The following is a 17,380-nucleotide window of genomic DNA, read 5'->3' as shown; positions in this document are numbered from 1 at the left end:
GAAACTTGACCTGATTCTTCCCAGCTTTCCTCAATATCATTTGTGAGGGAGGAAGCGGGGAGCGGGCAGGGGCTGGAGGAAAACACGTCAAGTGCGGAGTGCATGGATGTTCCCATCACTCGGAACCTGAGCATGATGTATAGTTAAAAAGCATCCATAAGAGCATATCAAACATATATATTTTATATAATACTAAGTATTGCCAATTAAATCTGTATAGGTTAATACAATCTGTCCTTCAAAGGCTCACGTGCTAAAAGCTTGGTTTCCAATATGCCAGTGCTGGGTGACAGATCTAAGAAGTAGGGCCCCTGGGAGGTAGCCAGGTCCTAGGGGATCCACTCTTATGAACGACTAATGCTGTTTTCCAGGAGTGGGTTGGAACTCCTATGACTGGGCTAGTTCCCGATAGAGTGGGCCATTAGAAGGAAGGCCACCTCTCACTGCTCAGGCTTTTTTTTTTTTGGTGGTACTGGGGGTGGAACCCAGGGGCTTTCTACCTCCGGGCTACACTCCCAGACCTACTTTATATTTGATTTGGAGACAGGGTCTCACTAAGTTGCCGAGAGCCTCACTAAGTAGTTGAGGCTGGCTTTGAACCTGTGTGATCCTCCTGTCTCAGCCTCCCAAGTGCGGGGCGGGGGGTTACAAGCGCGCGCCACCACGCCCAGCCATTGCTCAGGCTTTTTAGCCTCTCCTTCTCTCCATGTTATGATGCATCCAACTGAACCCTTACCCAGTCACCAGAACCATGAACTGAATAAACTTTTCTTTATTCATTATCCAGTGTCAAGTATTTTGTTATAGCAACACAAGACAAATCAAGACAGTGAAATAACTAGCTATGACATGATGTGCTTTAACAAGAACAGCCAATGCTTATTATAGACACTCTCCTCACTGTGCCAGATGTTCCAGCTGCAGCTGCACTCCTGAGCCATTTATGTACTCAGCCGCGCTGAAATATGAAAGTGCCTTCAAAGGTAAATGTAAGCTATCATCTGTCTGTTACACCAGACTGAGGAAGAAACTTCTAGAATCTTTCCTGGGAGCAGCCCTGGAGGGAGTGAGGATTACTATATAAAGAAACTGACCCAAGGTGACGGGGGAACACGTCTGTGGTCCTCAGAGGTTAAAGGAGTCTGGAGAGGTAGGTGATAAACATGGTCCAGCTCACATGTGGGCCGGTCCCACGTCTGCTCCCGTCTGCTCCCGTCCCAGGGCTCCTTCCCCCATCTATCAGCAAAGATGTGAGAGGTAAAGTCGAGGACATCCTCAACTTTACCTCTATAGCCAAAGCCAATATTCTGGCTGCTAATGTATGTTCTCACACAAATTAAAAATAGCTGCTGTGTGCCCATTTTCCTGCAGTTCATTTAAATAGGTGCCACTTTGAGGCCATCTCTCTTACTGTGACGTGGCATCACCCCACAGCCTGCCACAGCGCCTGGCCTTGGCACCAGCCACACGCGCCTCACGCTGGGGGCTACAGACCTGTCACCATTCCAAGGTGGCAAGGAAGAGCTGGGGCCTTAAAGGCACCCTGCCAAGCCCAGCAAGGAATAGGACTGAACTGGTCAATCCAGTTAGCAAAGGATCAAAACCCAGGCTCGGTTATTTCCCTATCTTGGCTACGGTGAATAATGGTGCTATGAACATGGGTGTGCAGATGTCTCTACTACAGCTACACCTTTCGCCTCTTTTTTATTTTGAAACAGGGCCTCCCTAAGAAACTGAAGCTGGCCTTGAACCTGTGGTCTTCCTGTCTCAGCCACCCAAGTATTGGAATTACAAGTGTGCGCCACCACACCTGGCTGCATATTCCATTCTTTAGGCTAATTCTAAGCAAGAATAATCATAATTGGAGGCATTTATTTTTATTATTGATGCTCATAAACACATATTTTTAAAAATTATATCATGGTACCACCTAAAACACATCTTCTTTGAGGAAAGACTATGCTATGCTGGCTATTTAAAGTCTCAAGGGGCTAGATTTTGTTAAGTTTGATTTTTTAAAAATAATTTTCCTACAGGGTTCAGTTCATGTTTTTGCCCCATAAATATTTGTCAAATTGAAATAAAAAGAAATTGCTCATTGGAGTTTATTTATACCCATAGCTTGCTAGCATGACTCAGATTTTTTTTTTTTTTCCCGGTACTGGGGTTCCTGGAAGCCCTTCTACCTCCGGGCTACACTCCCAGACCTATTTTTTATATTTTTTAAAATTTGGAAACAGGGTCTCCTAAGCCAGCACGTCTGGCTTCGAACCAGCGCGATCCTCCTGTCTCCGCCTCCCAAGCGTGGGGATTACAAGCGTGCGCCACCATGCCCGGCTGTGACTCAGATTTATCCGAAGATAAAAGTGTCACCTTAGAAAGAAAACAGTGAACTGGAATAGACTTGGATGTTACAAAGCAAACGTTGATGGGTACCGAGGAGAGGAGGAGGCACGGAGCAGCCAGGTGGGTTATAGGAGATGCTCTGGGGGCACGCCAGTGGGATAGGGGTGGGCACAGGCAGATGAGGGAGGGACCCGATGTCCATTTCCGACACCGAGTCTTTCTGCTGGGCGCCTCGGCTCTGGGGAATTCCAGCCTGGTCGCAGAGCGCTGCAGGAGAGCCTGCCCTGGCTGGTGAAGGCGCTTGGTGGTCTTACCTTTTCCTCCCCTAGGCTGCGCTCCAGGTCGGTGTGGTGCGGCGGCGACCTCCCGCGGGCCAGCTCCTCCACGCACACGGAGTGACTGCGCATCCTCTGCCGCGTGAGGCAGGCGCGCAGCAGCCAGGCTGGGGGCTCGGCCCTGGGCAACCTCTGCGCCTCCGAAGGCCGCCGCCCAGCAGGGCAGGATTGAGCTCGAAGCATCATCGGCTGTCCCAGGATCGCCGCTGGGTTCAGGATGCTGTGTAGACCCCAAATAAAGGCACAGTCCCATTAGGGGTGTCTGGCAGGACACAGGCCCATCCCACCCCGAAAGCGATTTCCTTCTGAGCAGCCCAGACAACCACCTTCTCAGGGGTGGATCCAAGAGGCAGAATGGACATTCTGGAGTGTGGGGCAGAACCTCTTAATTGGTCAAGGTGGCAAACACCAAGCTTAGCCCTCCTTATCCTGCTTTAAGAAAAAAAGAAAAGAAGCCAAGGGTGATGGTGCACTCCTGTAACCAGTAATTGGGAGGCTGAGACGGGATGATCCCAGGTTGGAAGCCAGCCTCAGCAACCTAGCAAGACCCTCAACTCTTAGTGAGACCCTCTTTTAAAATAAAAAATATAATGGCTCTAAGGGTGTAGCTCAGAGGTAGAATGTCGCTGGGTTCAATCCCCTCTACCAACCCAAACAAAACCAATAAAAATAAAGGGGCCCTAATACTCATCCTCCTAAATATTTTCTGCTCTGAACATACAGTATAACCAGGAAGCAGTAAAGTATTAGGGCAAAATTCATGGAAGTGAAGAATTATGATTTAATAACATCTACAACAAAGTGAATCTGACACATACGCCATGATAATTTCATTATAGTACATGGTAATTAGATATAAATGACAGGATGTTTAAGCAATAGTCCTAATTACTGTTAATTTTGTAACAGTGTTATGGGGGCTGCTCAGGAAAATCCCCAAAGAACCAGCAATTGCTGTTTCTTCCATGTGAGTGTTTCCATCTTAAGGAAACAGAGGTGATAGAGACTTCTCTTCTTAAGCACTGAACCCCTTTGTATCTGTAGTTCGCAAAACCTGCTAGCCCTTTGCCTAAACTCCCTCTACTTAAAGGTCTTGCCTGCTGGATCTTTTTGAAATATAGACCTTAGGGAGAAACTCATCTCTTGGGTTGCCATATAAGGCAAATGAGCTTTGTAATCTCATTTCATTTTGCTTATAATTCTAGCTCTGGGGAAAGAAACAAAAGGTAGACCAGTTATCCCACTGAAAGGTTCAGCTGAAGGTTGTAACCAGACTGTGGTCATCTTTCCTCAATCACAGCATAGAACCCATGTCTTCAGAGGCCAGGGTCATTGAGTAATTAAGCACACCCCTTAGAGAAAACACTTGAAGATCTTAAAACCCAGATGCTGCTTGGATGCTGGAGATAGAAATAAATGCTACAGAGCCTTTTAAGCCATTTGAAGACTATTCTCTCTCTCTCTCTCTCTCTCTCTCTCTCTCTGTGTGTGTGTGTGTGTGTGTGTGTGTGTGTGTGTGTGTGTGTACTGGGGATCAAGCCTAGAGGTATTTTATTTCTGCACTACACCCCAGAACTATTTTATTTTTATTTTGAAACAAGATCTCATTAAGTTGCTGAGGCTGATCTTGAACCTGCTATCCTCCTATTTCAGCCTTTCAAGTACTAGGATTTCAGGTGTGTAAATCCCAGCCAGCTGAAGACTATTATTCTCAGTGCCTAATACTTTAATGTCTTTAATATGAGAAAGAAAGACCCCTTGCCTGATGGCAAACTTCATACATCGACAAGCCAAACCAGGCTGTTCCGGGGTCAGAAGAAAGGAGGGAAGTGAGCCAGGTGCACTAAGAGGAGCAGGATTTGGGCGAGAGGGAGGAGAGGGACGATGTGGGGGCAGGGGGCATTTGAATGGAGCACTTTGAGCAACCACAAAGAGAACAATGGGCCTGTGCAAGAAGAGGCTAAGCAGGAGGGAGAAAGATGGGAAGCGGAAGCATTACAAGTACACCTCTTTGACCATGGGCAACAGGGTGTGGAGAAAAAGCTGCATGGCTAACATCAGTTAATTTCCTGACTGTGAAGTAGATTGAGATCGTCACAGAATGAAAGCTAGTTAGTGCTCTGGGTGTCCAGGATTTAGGGCAGAACAAGCTCTACGTGCTCTAGGCATCTTAGCTATTGTTACGATTTGGATCTTCAATGTCCTCGAAAGAAAGACCCTTGAAGGAAAATCTTGGTCCCCAGCCTTGAGTGCTACTGGGAGGTAGCAGAAACTTTTAGAGGTGGAGCCTAGTGGGAGGAAGTGTATTGGGAGATTGGGACCTGGCTCCTTTCTCTCGACCTCTCTTTACTTCCCAGTTGCCATGAGGTGAGCAGTTGTTTGCCAACATGCACTCCTGCCATGATGCACTGCATCACTACAGCCCCCCAAACAAGGGAGTCACCTGACTGTGAACTAAAACCCTAGCCCCAACCTGCTGACCTCAGGGGCTGTGACCTCCACAATACAGGTGGAGTTCCCATCATATGCTCTCCGTCCACATCTCCTTCCTCTCTGTCAGCCTCGGTTGACACAGACAGGGAAGAAGTCCCATGCAAATACAGGTTTAAATAAAGCTAAGCAGTTCAGAGGAACTAATCCAAACCATCACAGGGGGCATTTGTGTGGCGGCCAGATCAGAGCCAACACCAGCACCCTCAGCTCCCTGGAATACTGTCTGAAGAATGTGCTTGCAAGGCTGGGAGACAGCGGCCTGTTTCAGATCACGAGCTGGCATGCCCCGGTTGCCCATGGCAACCCAGCTGCACTGGAGTGCTAGCATTTGTAAATGTGTGTGGGCTTAAAATTGTATTATTGATTCTGTCTGAAAGACGATAGTCTGATTTGTATATAGCTCTGCATAAATTACTCATTATCCTTTCCAGCCATCAGAGTATGAGCCTCCCTCTCTTTTTCCTTTTATTTTTATGTTAGAGAGACAGCAAATTGTGTCAGCAGATGTGAAATGAAATGTTTCCCATAACAACCATACTAGAGGAATCAACATCCAGGGCACCCGCCCGGAAAAGAGTCCGGCATTACTGAATAAATAACAAATGGATTTGAGAGGGATGGAACCGCATCGGGTAATCTATTCCAAAGGGACCATACGGTGTAGTTTGAATTATAGTGAGGAGCATCCAGGAACAGAGGGGAAGGCAGGACTACCCTGGGTACCACTGGTTCACCCCGAGCCCAGGCTTTCTCTAGTTTTCTTTCATGTGTAATTCACTGGGGCAAATTGAAGTATTGCCCCCATTCCCCACCTCCCTGTAGCCTTGCTCTCTGCCCTGTAACTCTGTGGATCCTCCCACAAAAGGCATCGTGTACTGCCCTTGACTTTGTGCTTGGCATTGCAGCTCCCTTTGACTAATTTGACACAGTGGCAGTGTGCCAGTTCTGAGCTAGACTGTAAAAGGCTTCCAGAGCTGCCCTCCTGTGCTTTTGGCATCACTGTGACAGGCGCCTGCCTCCAGGAGCTGCTGTCTCATCATCTGGGATCTAAATGAATATACACAATGCCATTCCCATCAAACCCAGCCAGATTGACAACTTGGAACTCTACCCTAGCCTAACCACCATTCCAGCCAAGCGGCAGATATGTGTGAGGTAAATGCTCATTGCCACATACCACCAAGATTTGTAGGTACTTGTTATGCAGCAGTAGCTGGCTGAAATAATCTTCCATCTTTCCAACATCATGGCAAGTAGTGCTCTGGTTTAAATGTGCTTGTGCCCCCCAAGGGCCCATTGTGCTTGGAAGTTTGGCCTGCAGGGTGGTGGTTGTGAGAAGTGTGTGGAAGCTTTGGGAAGTGGGGCCTAGTGAGAGGTCCTAAGGTTATTGGGGGCCGAAGGCCATTCACATGTGGCCCCTTGAGTTCTTCACAGAGAACTGTTATGAATGAAGTAAGCTTGGTCCCATTCCCTCTCTATGTCCTCCCGGTATGAGGTGGAATCAACTGCTTTCTCCTACACACACACAATCCTGCCATTGATATCCTCTCTTTGAGCTGATGCAGCCACTGGTGGTCCTTGATGAGCTGTGCTCTATTGTTGGGGCTTTTCACCTCTGAAACATAAACTAAATAAATTTTTTTTATGCATTACAATTTCAATCTTCATTAGGAGCTGCTGTGCTTGGATCTGGAATGTCTCCTGTAATGGTTTGGGTTAAGAATATCTCTCTACCACTCATGGAAACCAGGCAGCCATGTTTTAATTTGGACTTAGTTGATATGGAGGGGTCTCTGGGGGTGTGGCTTTGGAGGTCCCTCTTCTTTTTGTTCTCTTTTGCTTCCAGCCTCTATTATGAGAGAGAAGAGCACTTGTTCCCTCTCCTTTCCTCCCCACATGGACTAAACCTTGAAATCTCCACAAACTATGAGCAAATAAATCTTCCTTCCTCTAAATTGTGTGGCCAGTTGCTTTAAGTTACAACCATGAGAATATTGACTGAGATATCCCCCCAAATCTCCTATGTTGAAGACTTGGTCCCCAATGTAGCAAGGTTGAGAGGAGGACTCCTTGGAAAGTGATTGGACCATGAGGGCTCTGACCTCATCAGTGGATTAATCCATTCATGGCTGAATGGGCTACTGGGAGGTGGTAGAAACTACGGGCAGGTGGGGCATAGTTGGAGGAAGTAGGTCACTGAAGGCCTGCTCTGGGGAACTATATTTTATCCCGGGCCCCTCGCTCACTCTCTCTTTCTCCCTCTGTTCCCCAGTTGCCATGAGCTGAGTAGCTTCTCGCCACCATGCCCTCTGCTATGGTTTTTCTTCCTTGGAGCCAGCCAACCTTGGAATGAATCCTATGAAACCATGAGCCAAAATAAATATTTCTTCTTCCAAGCTGTCTGTGCTGGGTATTTTGGTCACAGTGAAGAAAAGCTGATTAGTGTAGGTGCTCTTTGTTTACTGTGTCATGAGACATGGCCTTGCCAACAGAAGGATTCTGGAAGCCCATGCATCTCTGAGAATCTCTAAATAAATTGCAGGTTAGGAGACTGAGTCTATGTACCACTCCTTTTGTGCTCATGGAAGTCCTGTCAGTAATAGATGGGAACATGTTTGAACTGGAGAGGATGAATGGCATTATACCTATCAGGAAGTATTGTAAACATGGCCTTTTATCTAACCCAGAATGAACATCTTTATCAGACTTCCACCTGGCATTACCTATGCTCTTTCTAACCTCCATGTTTCCATCCTTCAGTCAAGGTACAGCCTACACAAACACATCCAATCAATTTGCAACAAATGTTTATTGAGCACTCATTATGGGTGGGGCCCTTAGTATAGAATACCAGATATCATGTTGAACAACAAAAAAAGTGGTTGGGATAGATATTTAGGGAAGATAAGAGTGGAGATTGACTCTCAGATGTCTGTCTTGAACAACTGGGCAGAGGGAGGTGCTATTTATTGAGATGTGAACACCTTGGGGAGCTGTTGGTTTGAGGGAAAATACAAAGTTCTGAGAAATGGTCAAGCTTAATTACAGCATTCCTATGACACTTAGCAAGTAAAGAGGATGGGCTGAAAGTATGCGTCAGAAATATGCTAGAACTTATTTTTCTAATGACATGGAAAAGTAAAGATTCATGACAAGACAATGTGAGGAGAAAAAAAACAACATATCTACTGGTCAGGAGAACAAGAAGATTAGATAAAAACTGACATATAAAGTACCCTGAAGTCAAAATGTTTGAAATGGCATTTAGTACCTTAATTAACTAGATTCTAAGATAATGACTATAGAATCTGTATCTTCTAATGGTTCCGGATGTCTTTACAGCTCTTTGAATAGTGTTCTTTTTATTCAATTAATGCTTCTGAAAGAACTTTAATTTTACATTAATCAAAAGCCCTCATAATATTCACAGAATTTACTCAAATTCAAGGTTGTTTTTCTTTTTTTAAAAAGTGCAATTAAGTTATCAAAGCAGAGGCTCTGATTACAGGGACAAAATTCCATAGCAACAGCTGGTTAAACACATGAAGCTGGAGACATCTATGTAGCTGCTGTTTGTGCCAGCCCGAGGGGGCATGTGGTCAGGCTCCACGGTGAATGGGACGGACCTCCCTCTATGTCCTCCTGGGGAGCAAAGCCCACTTCCTTAACAACGTAAATAGTCACCTTATACTACCCATTTTTTATGACCCCAAGCTAAGGGAGTTCTAGAAAATTCTATGAGATTTGGGGGAAAAAAGAATAAAATTAAACTTTTCTTACCTGTTAGCATGAGCTGTTTCTAACCTTCCCAAGGCAGAATTTGTTCTTCTCCCTCTCCAATTCATGATAGCAGACAGAAAAACCTCCCAGGGACTCTTTAACTGATTAGAATTGTGTCTACTCAGTTCCTTGGAGCAATTTCTAAAGATCAGAGAGATGCTTGGTGAAGAAAATCCTACTGTTTTCTTACTGGGAGCAACCAGAGCGGGCGAGGTCTGCCCAAGGTGGAGGCTTGCCTTCCACTGTGCGCCAGGGTTTGTAATTGGAGTAGTAAGGTAGGTTCCTCCTCCTCTCTCTGCTCCTCCCCAGGTATGTAAATCCCATCACAAGTGAAAGCAATTGATGCTTTTGTGAAGTTGGGAGCAGAAGAGGAAATGTCCCTGAGAGAACAAAGAGAAAAATAACTGGTATTAAAAGTGACCCCATCTTGCCCAGACAGGGTGCATTCGATGATAACTATAACTTACATTTGGGTGCCGTCTGCCTGCCATCCAAGGCTGAACCCTTGATTACCCAATCTCATTTCTCCCTGCCTCTCCCATCTCAGATGCCAGCTCCATTCTTACAGTTGCTTAGGGCAAAACTCGTGAAATCATTCTCTTCCTCTCTTTGTCTCCCAAACATACCGAGTCCACCAACACATTCTGTCTACTTTACCTTTATATAATATATCTATCCAAATCCACCATTCTTTACTTTCTCCAATACCTCCTGGGCTGAAAAATTTATGTCTGTCATCTGGATTTGGGGAGAAACTCCTAATGAGTCTCCCTGTTTTGATTTCTGCTTCCCTACAATGTGTTCTATGCAGAAAGTGCTAATTTCTTCTAAACAAAGCTGGATAATGTCAATCCTCACTTCAACGCTCTTCTGTGCTTCTTATTCAATGTAAACTCCAGAGGTGTTACCACAGCCCTTGAGGTGCCACGTGGCTTGCCCACCTTCCTGTCTGACCTCACCTGCCACCACGCTTCCGTCTCTCTCTGGGACCACATTGACCCTCTCTTAGAACATACTCTCTTAGATCTGCTTCTGTTGCCTGTGCCAGAGGCCCTTCCCCCAGGCAGGCACAAGAATCCTTCCTCCTTTCTCATTTGCACCAGGAATAAGCTCGCCATCATCTCAGATCATCTTCCCCAAACACCTGCCTACTGATCTCTCGGCCTTCTCCATCCACTGAGGCTGCTTCGTTTTCCTTCACACTCCCGAATTCAATGTGGTATTATATTTACATGGTATATTAAGCACATATGAAATACTTATTTTGGGTATATGTATTATATTTTTATCAGATGACTATACTTGTCATCATATCATGTATTTGCTTATTGGTTTTTTATAAATTTTCTACCTTCAGAGTATAAGCTCCCTGAATGCCACTTTATCACTTTCCCTGATGAGTCCCCAGAGCACAGAACTGTGCCTGACACAATTGAAGAACCAATGAATGGCATTTCTCATGTGACCAATTGTTCTCAAATACTTCATCTACTCAGTCTTTGTAGTAACTCCCAAAGTACTGTGATCCAGAAGAAAGAAGCCCAGATATGATGACTCACCTGAGATTTTATAGATATGCTATATTCTTTAATCAGTAAGTGGTAGAACCATTTCCATCTTGTGATGGCCAGCTCAGCTCTTCATTCTTTACACTGTAGCTGTGTCACCTATGGCCTCTTTTAAGTTTCTACAAAATGAACAAAGATGCTTAATTTTAAGTATTCATGTGAGATCTCATCCCATAGAGATCTCTGGTGTGGAGATGATGTTCGCTGTGGTGGACATCTGTGTCGTTTGGTATATTTGTTTTGTTCTAATAGCTTCTCCCCTCTATGGCTCACAAGAACCCTCTGCTGTGAAAAGCCCACTGGGTTCCAGTAGGTGGAGCTGACTTCTCTCTCTTCCCCACTCTTCTCTCCAGTCACCAACACAGTTAGTTGGTTAATTTGCTGAACATCTTTTCAGGCTATATATTTGTATGAAGATGTACAATTTTATATAAATGAGACCACACCATTTTGTAACCTACTTTTTTCCACTTAGCAAGATATCTAGACTGTTTCATGTAGACCCAAATGTATACATCATGTTTCATTCTGAATTTTCTGACAGTCCCTGATTGATGAACATGAAGCTTATTGACATTTTTTCTTTGTTTTTGTATGGTATGTTGATTAGCAAAACAACAAAAAACTGAGAATATAATTTTTCCATTTGTGTAACAATCTCAGTGTACATTTATAAAAGTAGAACCTTGAGACAATGCCAAACTGTCCCATGAAAAGATTATATTCAACTTATGCTCTATGGGTTGAATTGTGTCATCAGAAGAGAAATGTTGAATTTTTAACTCAGTACCTTGTGGTACTGTGGTTGTGACCTTATTTGGAAATAGGATCTTTGGAGATGTAATCAAGATAAAATGAGGTTGTTCTGGATTAAGCCTCAATCCTATATGACTGGAGTCCCTCACCCAACACTGAGTCCACTAGTGCCTTGACCTTGGACTTAGCCTCCCAAACTGTGAGAGATAAATTTCTCATGGCTGTTTCTGAGCCACTGCGTTTATGGTATTTTGTTATAGCAGCTCAAATAGATCAAGACTCAAAACAATAACAAACCTTAAGCCCAGTTCAACTTTGGACACTAACCCCCATACTAAATAGCTACCAAGAGAAAAAGCACACCCATTCCTAGACATAAGAACTATTTTTTTCAAAATTGTTGTATCAGAGATTGAACCCAGGGGTATTCTATCTCTGAGCTATACCCCTTGGCTTATTTTATTTTATTTTTTTGTTTTATTTTTGAAACAGGGTCTTGCTAAGTTGCTGAAGCTATTCTTGAATCTGAAATACCCTGTCTCAGTTTCCCAAGCACTGGGGTTACAGGTATGTGCTACTATGCCTGGATCTTAGGCATGAAAACCTTTAGTTCTTGCCTCTATCATTCTACAGAAGATGCCCAGCTTCAACAAAAATTTATGAGGCAATGAAAAGGCAATTTAAAAACTTGAGACAAGAGACAAAGCAATCAACAGGAACAGACTCAGATATGGCACAGATGGCAAAACTTTCTGATGGAGAGTTTTAAATAACTACAATTTAAATGTCAAGGTCTCTAAGCAAAATGTGGACAGTATGAATTATCAGGTAATTTTAGTACCGAAATGGAAATCCCAAGAAGCAGCAAATAGAAATGCTTTTAATGATAATATAACACCAGACATGGAGAACCCCTTTGATGGGCTGAATAGTAGACCCATCACATTTAAGAAAATAATCAGTGAACTTGAGAGAAGTTCAGTGAAATCGAACTTCAATAGACATGTAATAGAAGTTATGCAAATTGAAACACAAAGAGAAAAAAACATCATAAAAGCAAACAAAACAAAGCTTCTAAGACTGTGTGATAATATCAAATAAAATGGGTAATTGGAAAACCAGAAGAAGATGAGGAAAGAATAATGAACCGATGGGCCAGATATGATGGTCATCCCAGAACTTGGGAGGCTGAGACAGGAGAATTGCAGGTTTATAGACAGCCTCAGCAACTTAGAGGGGCTCTCAACAATTTAGCAAAACCCTGTTGTCAAATAAAAAATAAAATAGGGTAGAGAATGTAGCTTAGAGGTAGAACACCCCTGGATTTAACCCCCAGAACCATATAAAAAGTCCGAGAATTTTTCAAAATTATAATAGACTCTAAATCATAGATTTAAGAAGCTCAAAGAACATCCAGAAAGATAAGAACCAAAACCAATAAAAATATCATATCATATTTCAACTGCTTTAAACAAAAGAGAAATGTTGAAGATGAGCAGAGGGGAAAGACACATTACAGTTGAGGAACAGGACTATAGCACACTCTGTTGGAAATGATAAAACCAACAAAGCAGTGGGGTGACACCTTTAAATGACTGGAAGAAAATAACCCAGTCAGATGAGAATTTTATAACCAGCCAAACTATCTTTTATAAACAAAGGAGAAATATAGAAATTTTTAGACCAACACAAAATTTGAGAAGTGTGAAGACTGTTATACTGAACATCACCCTAACAACTACTAGCCTCAAACCCAACTCAACTTCTTAGTTAACATTGATCATCACACTAAAGGTCTTTCAGAAGGAAAAGCTCTAGAAATAAAATTCTTTAGGAAGAGAGATATAGAAATGCAGATCTATACAAAGGAATGAAGAGTATTGCAGAGACAGTAAATTAAGGTGATAGAAAACGTAATTTCCCTTATTCTATATTTTTCCAAAAGTTAAGTGCCTGAAATAATAGAAATGAGCCAGGTGTACACCTGTAATCCCAGTACTTGGGAGGCCGAGACAGGAGGAACGCATATTTAAGGCCAGACACAGCAATTTAGAAAGACCCTCAGCAACTTAATGAGACCCTCTTCCAAACTACAAAACAAAGTAGGGCTGGAGGTGTAGCTCCAGAGGTAGAACATCCCTGGATTCAATACTTAGTACAACTACTACTACTACTACTACTACTACTACTACTACTACTTCTACTACTAGAAATATATATTAAAACATGTAAAAATAAAATGTGTGACAATAATAGCACAAGGCAACAAAGGCAGAATTAAGTCTATAAGTTTATAAGGATCTTAAAATACATATGAAGTGGTCAAATATTATTTGGTAGTAGAATCTGATTAATTCAAGATGCATAGTAGGAAAACCAGGGTAAACACTAAAAACATTTAGAAAAGCAACATAAATATGAAGTTGATAGTGGTTATAAAGATAGAACAATAAAAAACCCACTGAATCTGTCCAAAAAACACAAAGAGGGGGAAAAGAACAAATGTTGAAGTTGGAAAATATATATCGAGAGCAAAACTTCAGTTAAATATGGATGGATTAGGAGCAAAAGATAGAAAAATTGAGAAAGGAATATCACAGGTGTAAGGCTGGCCTCAGCAACTTAATGAGACCCTCAAAATTAAAAAAAAAAAAAAGAAAAAAGGCCTAGAGGTGTGTCTCAGAGGTAAAATGGCTTCGAGTTCATTAATAAAAAAATGTAGACTTCAGAACAAAGAGTATTGTTGGAGATGAAGAGGAGCTCCACACTATAGAAAAGGAAGATATTATTCAAGAAGACATAGAAATGTGTTTGCAACTAGTAATATAACATAATTAATAATAATTTGATTATAATTATCTAATAATTAATAATATAACAAATATCTTGGATACCAAGCCTCTTAGCAGAAGCCTGAGTCATGTTACAACCAAGGGGCACAGGATTTAGCCTCTTGGCAGAAGCCACAGGCTATATGTCTATATAATTGTACTGAAGATGTTATGCTAACTTCTGATTCTTCTACAGAGTTAGGATACTGTGTGTTACTCTCTTATTGAGAAACAGCAGCCGTATAGGCTGTCTTCTTAGCTCGTGAGCTTATTACATGTACTAGGTTAGTGATGGTGCAGACCACCTACCCTATTGAAGATTGGTTGAGGTCCTAGACTCTGAACCCCCCAGATAGCCCAAACGCTCATTCTGACAAAGTAGGGTTCATACTTAGAATAAGGAGCACCGTTTTCCAGTAGCCCTTTGACTACAAAACAGCTACATACTCTGCTGGGGCAAGTACAATATTGAGCAATAGCCCCCTTGGAACCCATGGAAGTGGGAGATGCTCCAAGTGCCTATGAGAAAGGGAGGTTAGGCCCCCTAGACAGGGTAATGGCAGGGATGTCTCACACTTTGAAGGTAACAGGGAACTTGGAAGAGTCCTAAAGTGATGGTTGAAATGCCTTGCACTTTGAAGGTAATAGGGAGCTCAGAAGACTTCCAGGGGTGACCAGAGGTTTCTCTCACAAGATAAGCATGTTGTTTGCATCCACTCAGAAGGAAAGGACTTGCCTAATGGCAGGGAATAGCCCGGCTTCCTGGGCACACACCTTTGTAAGATTGTACAATACTTCTCATTGCTGGTTTTGTGCTGAGCTACCAGTGGAGGCAGCCAAAGGCTTTTCGTGGAGAATCAGCACCGCTACTGCAGACAACTGGACGACTTGATGAACTTGGAACCACAGCAGCCCAAAATGGGATGAACACCACCATGTAACAGAGGACTTGTTGTGCCCAAACCGTAATGACACTGCCCCTCCCTTGTTGGGATACACTATAGAAAATGTGTGGGGCTGGTTAATAGAAGGTGGTACTATAGATGTAGAACTTGTAAGTAGATTGTAAGCATTGTAGAGAACAGGTGAATCAGTCTGTGACCAACAGAACTGCTGGATGGTTGCCCCAAGAACTGTAAATTTGTTTGTTTTAGGAGGTAATACTATAGATGTAGAGCTATGGGTGGAAGCCTTAGCCCAACATGTAGCACAAGCTTTAACTATGTCCCGAGGGGCTCTTTCGAGCTTTGGGCCCAATGTAATGCTCTCTGGGTCAAATCACACATTGGTAGAGTTAGAGTGTAGGACCCAGGTGGAGTACAGGCTAGGAGGGATAGCATGACCCTGCTCAGCTGCCAACACCCATGCATCCCACACAGTTGTGGATGCGCGTGGTCCCTGCACCAACCCAGGTGGCTCCTGCCATCACGTACTGCTCACCACAGGCCAAAAGCCATAGAGCCGACTGACCAGGATTGACTAAAACCTCCAACATGAGCTAAAATAAACCTTTCCTCCTTTTAAATTGGTTATCTCAGAGATTTCATTATAGTAACAGAAAACTAACACATTTTAAATAATATGGAAAGACTGCATGGTTTCTCCCAAAGCTGAGGAATGAGGCAAGAGCGTTCTCTCTTACCCCACCTGTTCAGAATTGCCCTCCACTCCTGAAGCCTCAGCTTACGTGATGCCTCCCCAGTAGGAGCCTCTCGGTCCCTCCCTCTAGAAGGTAGGCTTCATGTATTTTTCTCATCACCTAGAAAACTGCCTGGCACACATTAGGAGCTCAATAAATCTTCATGGTGTTGAAAGGGCTACTCATTTTTATTTTTTATTTTTATTTATTTTATTTTTCATTTTTTGGTGGTACTGGGGTTCCTGGAAGCCCTTCTACCTCCGGGCTACACTCCCAGACCTATTTTTACATTTTTATTTGGAAACAGGGTCTCCTAAGCCAGCGCGCGCGACTGGCTTCGAACCTGCGCGATCCTCCTGTCTCTGCCTCCCAAGCGCGGGGATTACAAGCGTGCGCCACCACGCCCAGCAAGGGCTACTCTTTTTTTTTTTCTTTTTTTTCATATTTATTTTTAATTGGTGCACTGTATTCATACATCATAGTGGGATACATACTTTTGTAGACATACATGCACACATTGCCCAGTCAGCCCCCACCCGATCCCCACCCCATTCTCTCCCTATCCCCCCCTCCTATGCTTGGCTTAGTAGTTGACATCTAGTATTATAGCAATTTATCCAAAATTAAAAATGATAATCTCACATAACAGTTTCATTTGTCTGATACCAAGCTTTTGATGACTTAAAGATAACATTTCAATATTTCTTTTTGCTTTCTTTCTTACCAGAGAATCTATTTTTTTCTATTTTTTAGGTGAAACTATCATATATTTATATATTTATTTTTCAGAAAAAAAATCTATCCTAATATGGAATATGGACTCTAGGTACCCACAACGATCTTGAAAAAGAACAAAGCTAGAAGATGTATATTTTCTGATTTCAAACCATATAAAGCTACAATAATTGAAACAGTGTAGTACTATTCTAAAGGCAGATATATAAACCATTGGAGTTAAATAAAAGCCTAGACCTAAATTCTTCCCTATATTGTCGTTATTTTTGACAAGGTTTCCATGAACATTTGGTGGTAGAAATAATAATCTTTTAACTAAATATTGTTGAAAAATAATAATTACATGGAAAAGAATAAAATTGGACCCTTACCTAATCCCATATACAAATATTAACTCAAAATAGATAAAAGACCTAAATATAAATCTTAAGACTATAAACTTTTAGGAGAAAATCTGGGTCATAAAACCTCACAACATTGAAATTGGCAGTGATTTCTTGGTTATGATTTCAATGGCACAGGCAACAGAAGAGTATACAAACTCCCTAAAAAATAAAAAAAATATATTGTATATCCAAAGACAATGTAAACAGAGTTAACAGTTACTAATAGAATGGGATAAAATATTTCCAAATGCTATATCTGAAGGTATATTAATATTCCAACTAGAAATCCTAAAAATTAACAACAATAAAGGCAAACAATACCCTTTAGAGATAGGTAACAGACTAACATAAATAATGAATCTCCACAGATAACCAATCTTAGTTGTCTGTTGGATGGAAAATCTTGTTTCTCTAGTTCTGATGTGTGTTACCTATTTCTTCTTTGTAGTTAATCTCTTTGAGTATTTTCTCTAGTGCTGGTTTTGAAGACATAAATTCCTTCAGTTTCTGT

Source organism: Muscardinus avellanarius, assembly GCF_963383645.1.
Source record: "Muscardinus avellanarius genome assembly, chromosome: 2".
In the NCBI taxonomy this organism is placed as follows: Eukaryota; Metazoa; Chordata; class Mammalia; order Rodentia; family Gliridae; genus Muscardinus; species Muscardinus avellanarius.
Note: the sequence above shows the minus strand (reverse complement) of the source record.